The sequence below is a fragment of the Manis pentadactyla genome, chromosome 4, assembly GCF_030020395.1.
Source record: "Manis pentadactyla isolate mManPen7 chromosome 4, mManPen7.hap1, whole genome shotgun sequence".
In the NCBI taxonomy this organism is placed as follows: Eukaryota; Metazoa; Chordata; class Mammalia; order Pholidota; family Manidae; genus Manis; species Manis pentadactyla.
In genome coordinates this window covers 95,265,712-95,276,466 of record NC_080022.1, presented here as the reverse complement: position 1 = coordinate 95,276,466, position 10,755 = coordinate 95,265,712, and the positions used below count along the sequence as shown (strand labels likewise).

The window sequence follows — 10,755 nt, the reverse complement described above, 5'->3', positions numbered from 1 at the left end:
AATCAAAACCACAATAAGATAGCACCTCACACCTGTTAGAACAGCTAGCATCAGAAAAAACAAGAAATTGGTGTTGGTGAGGATGTGGAGAAAAGGAACCCTTGTGCACTGTTGGTGGGAATATAAATTGGTATAATCACTATGGAAAATGGTATGGAGGTTCTTCAAAAAATTAAACATATGATTCAGCAATCCCACTTGAGGGTATTTATTTGAAGAAAAAGAAAACACTAAGTTGAAAAAATATAGGCACCCCTATGTATATTTTTTTTACTAAGGTATCATTGATATATACTCTTATGAAGGTTTCACATAATCAACATTGTGGTTACTACATTCACCCATATTATCAAGTCCCCCCCACATCCCACTGCAGTCAGTGTCCACCAGCGTAGTAAGATGCCACAGAGTCATTATTTGTCTTCACTGTGCTACACTGTCTTCCCCATGATCACCATGCACACCATGTGTGCCAATTATAATACCCCTCAATCCTCTTCTCCTCCCACCCCACCTGCCCTCCCCCATCCCTTCCCTTTGCACTAGTCCCTTCTTGGAGTCTGTGAGTCTGCTGCTGTTTTGTTCCTTCAGTTTTGCTTTGTTGTTATATTCCACAGATGAGTGAAATCATTTGCTACTTGTCTTTCTCCACCTGTCTTATTTCACTGAGCATAATACCCTCTAGCTCCATCCATGTTGTTGCAAACGGTAGGATTTGTTTTCTTCTTATGGCTGAATAATATTCCATTGTGTATATGTACCACATCTTCTTTATCCATTCATCCAGTGATGGACACTTAGGTTGCTTCCATATCTTGGCTATTGTACATAGTGCTGTAATAAACATAGGGTGCATATGTCTTTTTGAATCTGAGAAATAGTTTTCTTTGGGTAAATTCCTAGTAGTGGAATTCCTGGGTCAAATGGTATTTCTATTTTTAGTTTTTTGAGGAACATCCATATTGCTTTCCGCAATGGTTGAATTAATTTACATTCCCATCAGCAGTGTAGGAGGGTTCCCCTTTCTCTGCATCCTCGCCAGCATTTGTTGCTCCTAGTCTTTTCAGTGTTAGCCATCCTAACTGGTGTGAGGTGGTATCTCATTGTGGTTTTAATTTGCATTTCCTAGGCACCCCTATATTCACTGCCACATTATCTATAATAGCCCAGATAAGTAAATAATCTAAGTGTTCATGTTCATCAATGGATGGATGTTAAAGATAATGTGATACATATATGTAAAATGACATATATAGTTATTTAGCTATTAGAAAGCATGACATTTTGACATTTGCAACAACATACGTGGGAGTTGAGCACATTATGCTAAGTGAAATAAGGCAGACAGAGAAAGACAAATTCTACATGAGCTCACTTACATGTGGAATCTAAAACAAAAAACCCACCAAAAACCAAGTTCACAGATAGAGAACAGATTGGTGGTTGCCAGAGGCTGGGGGGTAGAGGGGCAGGTGAAATGGGCAAAGGGGCTCAGACAGTAGAAGCTTCCATTTATAAAATAAATAAATCATGGGAATGTAATGTGCAGTATAGCAACTATAGTCAATAATACTGTATTGCATATTTGAAAGTTGCTGAGAGTAGATCTTAAAAGTTCTCATCACAAGAAAAGTTATTTTTAACTATGTATAGTTACCAATGTTAATTAGACTTAAACTGATATCATTTTATAATAAATACAAATATCAAATAATTGTGCTGTACACCTGAAATTAATGGATTACTACATGTCAATTATACCTCATTTAAAAAAACAAAAATAATAAAGAATAATTTACAAATTATCTCTGACATTTGTGCACTAACACGAAAGAGCTGAAGTTCTTTTAAAAATATGCTCCCTTAAGAAACAAATGGTCCTGGTATTTAGAAGTTAAGCATTGTTTTTGAAAAATATCAAATGTGATATGTTTGTTTTGTTTCTTTTCAATGTAAGTTTGCTAGTAAAGTGTCACTTGTTATAAGATATAATTTAGAGACTGTTTTTGGAATACTTTAGAATCAACTGAGATGAATTTTAAATCTGTGATTGTTATTCTTTGGGTCACTGATTAAAAATTTTTAAATAATGGGTCCTACATCTGTAAAAGCAAACAAAACTCCATGTGGCAAAGCTTGCAGATTTTATCATGAATTTGGCCCAGTAGTAGATGAGAACCCTTGAAGAATTCAGCGTCAGTACAGTAGTTGCAAAGTCAGAAACTGGATTTGGTCTAAGATCAGATCCAGGAAAGGTAGAGGTGTATACTGAAGCTGTGCCATGCTAATGTGAAAGTAGAACTAGGCAGGACAGAGACCAGAGCCTAGAGTTACATGAAATAGGTGAGTCATCAGGTCAGAGGAAGTGTGACCAGGAGTAACAGAGTTTAGTGGTGGAATACAATTGTAAGCAAGTCTCTGCAGAAATGCCTTAAAGGCATGAGACTTTGAGCCTGGTATACAACAGACTTTGTTTGTGTAAGTGACATTAAATAAAAATCATAATGAAGTTATTTATGTATCCTGTTCAGTGGCTTGGACTTTCAGTTTCATCTGCTACTAACTAGCTATGAGAACTTGAACAAGGACTATTATTGTTGCAGTTTTTCTTTGCCAAAAAATGAGAGGGCTAGACTAAATGTTTTGTACACATTTAACATTGTACCAGTCTATGAATTATTATTCACACTTCTAATTGGCTTAAAAATTCCTTTTATGGGTAGATACTGCAAAGATAAACTTCAAGTTGAATTATTACAGCACCTATATTAGTTTGAATTAATAAGTGCTTTTTCTTTCCTGAATTTATCACCTAGTGGTTTGTAGAGACCAATGTTTTGTAACCAAAATGAGAGAATGTCAAATTCAATCAGGAAAACAAAATATTTATTAAGTAAACAAAAGGAATTCTGGGATACTGTGACCAAAGGCCTCTATCCTTGAAGATCTGGTTATTATTTGATTTATGTCAGCTTGTAACTGCCCTTGTTTTGACCCAGGAGAGGATTGTGTGGGAAGTTTGTCTCAGATAGAGCTGAAACACTGCTCTGTGGAGTGTCTGGAGCCTAAGTGTATGCAGAGTGCCCGCCTCTCCATTCCTTGATAAATAGGGAAATGGCTCAGTTTGCTCCAGCTGGGAAGTTGAAGTCATTGCTAAATGTATTTATATTCATTCTGTGAGGAAAAGAACAATCTCTAGCAGTATCATTTAACTGTGAGTATTTTGTCTTCTCTCAAATGAGAACATTTTTATGATTTTATGCTGTCCAAATTAAGTATGAATGTTAATTTTGTTGGTGATTTAAACTATTATTAAACTGTAAGATGTTAATAAAAAGGGTATTTTTAGAGATCTTTAGTTCCCATTATCTATTTAATTTTTCCAAACTGAATAACCCAACTATTGTTAATATGATAGTTAAATTATAAAAAGCATCTTCCCCCTGAAAATAGAGAAATTTAATTAAGAAAAGTAGATTACACAGTAATTTGATTCTCTCCTAAAGAATGACAATGCAACTTTTTAATGTAGTTGTATTTTAGTTGACATTTGATGTAATAACTTAAGTCAATTCACAGTAATGTTAACAGTTATGTTTAAAAATGAAACATGTTTATAAATCAAGAGCTTATTGATAAAATGTACTTTATTTTTTATAACTAAACAATTGGTTAAGAATTCAAAACAACTTGAAATATATTCTGATAAAGGTATATTCAGGAAATTACACCTCTGTTGAAAATGTTTTGATGTTATAATTATGAAAATTATTTCCTATTATGGAAATAGACATAAATATACTTCTATATCTCTGAAGTATATAAAATATTAATTTCATAAACATTAATTTTCTAAATATTTTTTCTATCTTTCCTAAGTTGTGAAAATTACTTGACAGTATTAATTAAATACTTCTTCCATTTAAAATTATATATAAAATTGTATGATTACATTTGTGTGAAATGTCTAGAATAGGCAAATCCACAGAAATAGGAAATTGGTGGTTGCCAGAGATTGGGGGATGAGGGAATGGGGAATGACTGCTTAAGGGTATGGGATTTCATTTTGGGGTGATAAAAATGCTCTGAAATTAGATGGTGGTTACAGTTGCACATTCTGTGAATATTCTAAAAAACACTGAAATTTTACAACTTAAAAGAATGAATTTTGTTATGTAAATTACATTTCAATACAACTGTATCATGCAATTATCTGTGAAGACTTCACAGTATAAAATCCTCCCTGTATTCTAAAGTTAAAGGATAGATTCTTATAAAAGAATCAAAAAGCCTTAATTTGAATTGTTACTCAAATATATTCTTTTCATTTTTCTTGGTTCCAGTAACCTCGGAGAATTTTGGCTCAAAGAAGCCCTGCTATGAAAAACCTTTTTATAATATGGATCATATAGCATATTCATATAGCAGCGTTCATTTTTTAATAGAGGGTATTATGAAAACTAAAATGTTTTTCTTGTGAAACAATCTACTTTTCAGTTATATCAGTTTCATGCAATACATTATTCATGATTAAAGTGGCATATATTGCAAGAGTAAAAATGTAAAAACTGTAAAATTATTTACCATATAGATGTAGTTCTCAGGAGTCAATGTTTTTCCTGTTAAAGTTCTAGATATATTAACATTTACTAAGAACAAATTACAGTTAAGGCAGAGGTGATGCAATTAAGCATCTATTCAGTAGAGTAGCTATCATAATCTGTGAAAAATAGTTTTTTTATAAAGTTATATTTGTTAAGGAAAAAATATAGACTTTGCCCGTGCCAAATTGATCCTCTTGATAAAAGCTCCTCTCTTAACTAAGTTATTTTTATTTTAAATAAATATTTACTAGGAAAGATAACAAATGGAATCATTCCAGGCCCATTGTAACTTTTCTCTTTACTTTACAAGGATAGGAGGTTTTTGATTACATGCTTCTCTGTATGTTATTAATGATTTACTTAAGTATTTTAAAACTAATTTTTTAAACACTTCATTTCTGAAAGTTTTGTTTTATTACACATACATATTATAATACTTCCATTAAACATTTAAAAGTCTGTGGAAAAATTTAATTTAGTAAAAAATTTTATATAGAAAATAATGCAACTATTTCTATGAACATACAAAAGAGATAAATATTTCATGTTTTAAAAGGAGTATTTTAAATCAAAGGATTATTGATGTGTATGTCCCATATACGCCCTGGAATATAACTAGTTCATAATATGATAAAAATAGGTTTGCAGAACTGAAGGAACAAAACAAAGGAACAGCAACAGACTCAGAGACTCCAAGAAGGGACTAAGGGTTACCAAAGGGGAGGGCTGGTGGGGAGGAAGGGAGAAGGGGATTGAGAGGTATTATGATTTGTACACTGGTATGGGGGCATCATGGGAAGACAGTATAGCACAGAGAAGACAAGTAGTGACTCTGTAGCATCTCACTACACTGATGGACAGTGACTGCAGTAGGGTATGGGGGTACACAATAATATGGGTGAATGTAGTAACCACATTGTTTTTCATGTGAAACGTTCACAAGAGTGTATATCAATAATACCTTAATTTTAAAAATGTATAAAAAAAATAAAAATAAATAAAACAACAACAAAAAAAGGTTTGCATTAGACAATATTTTTGGGCACTTATTTATCAGTATTGGAAGGACTTGGTTTTAAAATATTGTTTCTTATGATATGAACCCTTACAGTGGCATTATTGTAAGGTATTTATATGTTTCTTTGTCAGGATATTGACAGTTTTGTTTTAATGTGCTACCTCTTGTTTGATATATATTATTTCTCAATTGAACTCTCACTCAGCAAAGTCTATACCTAAGCAGTACCAAATACTTTTTAATTTTCAATCTTCTTCAGGTATTTAATATTATATGAAGCCTAAAGGTAAATGCATCACTTTTAAAAGACGGGTGAATAACAACATCAAGTTCTCACATTCATTTTTAATTTTCTAAAATCTAATTGAGACTCTGAAGAGAAGTTTGGAAAGAACTAAACAGGATTTTTGCTAAAAAGTTATCACACAAATGAAGCCAATAGCATTTAGAATTCTTTTTATGTGGAGAGCCAATTGACTTGTTGTAATATAGGAGAACAGAAATTATACTGTAAAGGACTGATCTTACTGATTTTAGTCCTTACTTTTTTAGGAAAACTTCATACTGAAATTGCAATTTAACTGGGGGCACCTCTTTTGCTTCACCTGCTCCATCCCATACAACTGCTGTCAGAACAGTGGAAAATTTAAGTTCTTTTAAAGGAAACTGGATCCTATTAGATGATCAAGGAGACAAATTTCAGAGATATTGCTATTTAAATCACCTACATGAATATACGAAGAAACCTTAGTCATGAATCCAACACATGAGTAATAAATAAAAGTAAAAAGTTTTTCAATATAATCTCAGAAGTTTGTCATGTATATCTTTGGAAATGATTTAGAATCCATTTTCTTCTTTTTTGGCTCTTTTTAAGGGTGAAAACATTATCTTCTAATAAAGAAGATAAAGCTATAAAATATGATGATGGATTCTAGAGTGACCTTTATTTTCTTCTGATAACTTCTGATTTCTTATGCTGTGATTTCCTGTTTAACTCTATTCAAAGATGCATTATTTTTGCAGTTCTTTCACAGGAAATAACAAAAATAAATAGTTTTCCCATAAAGGATACTCTTAAATTTTCAATAATTTTTCCTCATAACAAATTATGCTTTTTAAGCTTTAGTATAAAAATTAAACACTTTTTTCAATAATCAATAGTTATTTGCATTTGTCAAGAACCAGAATTAATGTTTTATGTTTAGCATATTACAGAGCTATGAAAAATATTTACAAAGGACTTAGAAAGTTTTTTTTTAAGTTCTATGAAAGCCATTCTTTTCTTTTTTTTTTTTAGATAGTTATTTTTTATTGAAGGGTAGTTGACACACAGTATTACATTAGTTTCAGGTGTACAACACAGTGATTCAACATTTATATACATGATAATTCTAGGTACCAGCTATCACCATACCAAGTTGTTACAATATTTTGACTATATTCCTTATGCTATACATTACATCCCGGTTACTTATTTATTTTACAATTGGAAGTGTGTATATATATATATATATATATATATATATATTTTGTGTGTGTGTGTGGGTGTGTGAGGGCATCTCTCATATTTATTGATCAAATGGTTGTTAACAACAATAGAATTCTGTATAGGGGAGTCAATGCTCAATGCACAATCATTAATCCACCCCAAGCCTAATTTTCATCAGTCTCCAATCTTCTGAAGCATAACGAACAAGTTTTTACATGGAGAACAAATTCTTACATAGTGAGTAAGTTACATGGTGAACATTACAAGGGCAGTCATAACAGAAGCTTTCGGTTTTGCTTATGCATTATGAACTATAAACAGTTCAAATATGAATACTCATTTGATTTTTATACTTGATTTATATGTGGATACCACATTTCTCTCTTTATTATTATTATTTTTAATAAAATGCTGAAGTGGTAGGTAGATACAAGATAAAGGTAGAAAACATAGTTTAGTGTTGTAAGAGAGCAAATGTAGATGATCAGGTGTGTGCCTGTAGACTATGTGTTAATCCAAGCTAGACAAGGGCCATAAAACATCCACGTATGCAGAAGATTTCTCTCAGAATGGGGGGGTGAGGTTCTAAGCCTCACCTCTGTTGATCCCCCTTTATCTCACCTGATGGCCCCCCTGCGACTGTGCCTGTCTTAGGTTGTTCCTCCCTTGAGGAATCTTACCCGTCTCTGGCTAACCAGTCATCTTCCGGGGCCATACAGGGAAATGTTAAGTTGGTAAGTGAGAGAGAAGCCTTATTGTTTGAAATGGTTAGCTTTTTTTTTTTTTTAAAGTATTTTATCCTTTTATTCTACTTTGGGCGTTATTTTTTTTTTTTAAATAATTATTTTTTATTGAAGGGTAGTTGACGCACAGTATTACATTACATTAGTTTCAAGTGTACAACACAGTGGTAGAACATTTATATACATAATTCTAGGTTCCAGCTATCACCCTACCAAGCTGTTACAATATCTTGACTATATTCCTTATGCTATACATTACATCCCGGTTACTTATTTATTTTACCATTGGAAGTCTGTCCCTTTTTTTTTTTTTTTTTTTTTGTGAGGGCATCTCTCATATTTATTGATCAAATGGTTGTTAACGACAATAAAATTCTGTATAGGGGAGTCAATGCTCAATGCACAATCATTAATCCACCCCAAGCCTAATTTTTGTCAGTCTCCAATCTTCTGAGGCATAACAAACAAGTTCTTACATGTAGAACAAATTCTTACATAATGAATAAGTTACATAGTGAACAGTACAAGGGCAGTCATCACAGAAACTTTCGGTTTTGCTCATGCATTATGAACTCTAAACAGTCAGTTCAAATATGAATACTCATTTGATTTTTATACTTGATTTATATGTGGATACCACATTTCTCTCTTTATTATTATTATTTTTAATAAAATGCTGAAGTGGTAGGTAGATACAAGATAAAGGTAGAAAACATAGTTTAGTGTTGTAAGAGAGCAAATGTAGATGATCAGGTGTGTGCCTGTAGACTATGTGTTAATCCAAGCTAGACCAGGGCAATAAAACATCCACGTATGCAGAAGATTTCTCTCAGAACAGGGGGGGTGAGGTTCTAAGCCTCACCTCTGTTGATCCCCAATTTCTCACCTGATGGCCCCCCTGCGACTGTGCCTGTCTTAGGTTGTTCCTCCCTTGAGGAATCTTACCCGTCTCTGGCTAACCAGTCATCTTCCGGGGCCATACAGGGAAATGTTAAGTTGGTAAGTGAGAGAGAAGCAATATTGTTTGAAAAGGTTAGCTTTTTACTTCTTTGCATATTTATGCCCTGTGGCTTCTATGCCCAGCATTTGTCTTGAGGTGTCTTTACCACTTGGAAGAATTATGATACTTGGTAGATTCGATATGAGGCACGAATTCTATTTAAGGGTTGTAGTTAGGAAGGAAGAAGAAAAGCTATAGAAGTAGCAGGCGGCAGAAAACATGGGAAGATTGATTATTTCTTTGACATATCTTCTTGTAGAGTAACTTCAGCATGTATAGGTTTTAAACTACTACTTAAATTGTGCACACACATTAACATAATAGTAGTACAGTTACGTAACCAAGGTATACGTGTAATTACCAGCCATCTCCAGTGAAACTAAGAAAACCAGTTAGGCACCTTAGGCATTTGTGAAAACTTATCTATGATATGGTGAATATTGTCCAACTGAACTTGAACAGTCTGAGAGAAATCAGACAAATTAAAACAGTCCATTCCTGGGGACTGTTCACATCCCATATGTTCTTTTAAGAGGAAATAGTCTGTAGTTGTAAGATTTTGGAGAGCTACAATTTGCAGTTCTCCTAATTCTTGGTTGAGTTCCGACAATATAGATCCAGTCAAATTTGTTGTTTTACTATATGCACAGGCTAGCTTAGACATCTCCTTCTTCATTCCCATGGCAAGTCCAGGAACTGGTGGGATGAGTGCATCTACACCTGTAGCAGTGCGTGGACCTTTGCTGGGGTTTTTTGATGATCATCTTCTGGCATGAGTCTTCCAGAGAGTGCTGATGTTGGAAGTTCTTTTTCATATCATATCTTAGTTCATTTTCGGGGTAGCCAAATTAGGCTTTGATCCCCTGTAGAAACACAAACAGACCCTTTGCCTACACTTTTATATGCCCTTTATATCATTGTGTAGAACTCATTGGAGGTCACCACACAGGAACTGCTTTTTTTTTTTTATCATTAATCTACACTTACATGACGAATATTTTGTTTACTAGGCTCTCCCCTATACCAGGTCCCCCCTATAAACCCCTTTACAGTCACTGTCCATCAGCGTAGCAAAATGTTGTAGAATCACTACTTGTCTTCTCTGTGTTGTACAGCTCTCCCCTTTCTCCCAGCCCCCCGTGCATGCTAATCTTAATACTCCCCTTTTTCTCCCCTCCCCTTATCTGTCCCTACCCACCCATCCTCCCCAGTCCCTTTCCCTTTGGTGCCTGTTAGTCCATTCTTGAGTTCTATGATTCTGCTGCTGTTTTCTTCCTTCAGTTTTTCCTTTCTTCTTATATTCCACAGATGAGTGAAATCATTTGGTATTTCTCTTTCTCTGCTTGGCTTGTTTCACTGAGCATAATACCCTCCAGCTCCACCCATGTTGCTGCAAATGGTAGGATTTGCCCTTTTCTTATGGCTGAGTAGTATTCCATTGTGTATATGTACCACATCTTCTTCATCCATTCATCTCTCGATGGACATTTAGGTTGCTTCCAATTCTTGGCTATTGTAAACACTGCAGCAATAAACATAGGGGTGCATTGGTCTTTCTCATACTTGATTGCTGCATTCTTAGGGTAAATTCCTAGGAGTGCAATTCCTGGGTCAAATGGTAAGTCTGTTTTGAGCATTTTGATGTACCTCCATACTGCTTTCCACAATGGTTGAACTAATTTACATTCCCACCAGCAGTGTAGGAGGGTTCCCCTTTCTCCACAGCCTTGCCAACATTTGTTGTTATTTGTCTTTTGGTTGGCAGTCATCCTTACTGGTATGAGGTGATACCTCATTGTAGTTTTAATTTACATTTCTCTGATAATTAGCGATGTGGAGCATCTTTTCATGTGTCTGTTGGCCATCTGTATTTCTTTTTTGGAGAACTGTCTGTTCAG

The 10,755-nt window shown here is 34.1% G+C and overlaps 1 protein-coding gene across 2 annotated transcripts in view; it reads left to right on the top strand.

Annotated features, from left to right (window-relative positions):
* The first annotated feature begins 2,979 nt into the window (after positions 1-2,979).
* Positions 2,980-10,755, top strand: part of LOC118931166 (bile acid receptor-like) — a 36,695-nt gene continuing 28,919 nt past the window's right edge. The window contains exon 1 of one of the 2 annotated variants that reach the window (XM_036923356.2): positions 2,980-3,214. The gene's annotated coding sequence lies outside the window, so the exon portion shown is untranslated. The remainder of the gene's footprint in view (positions 3,215-10,755) is intronic. The other variant, XM_036923357.2, reaches the window with a different exon arrangement.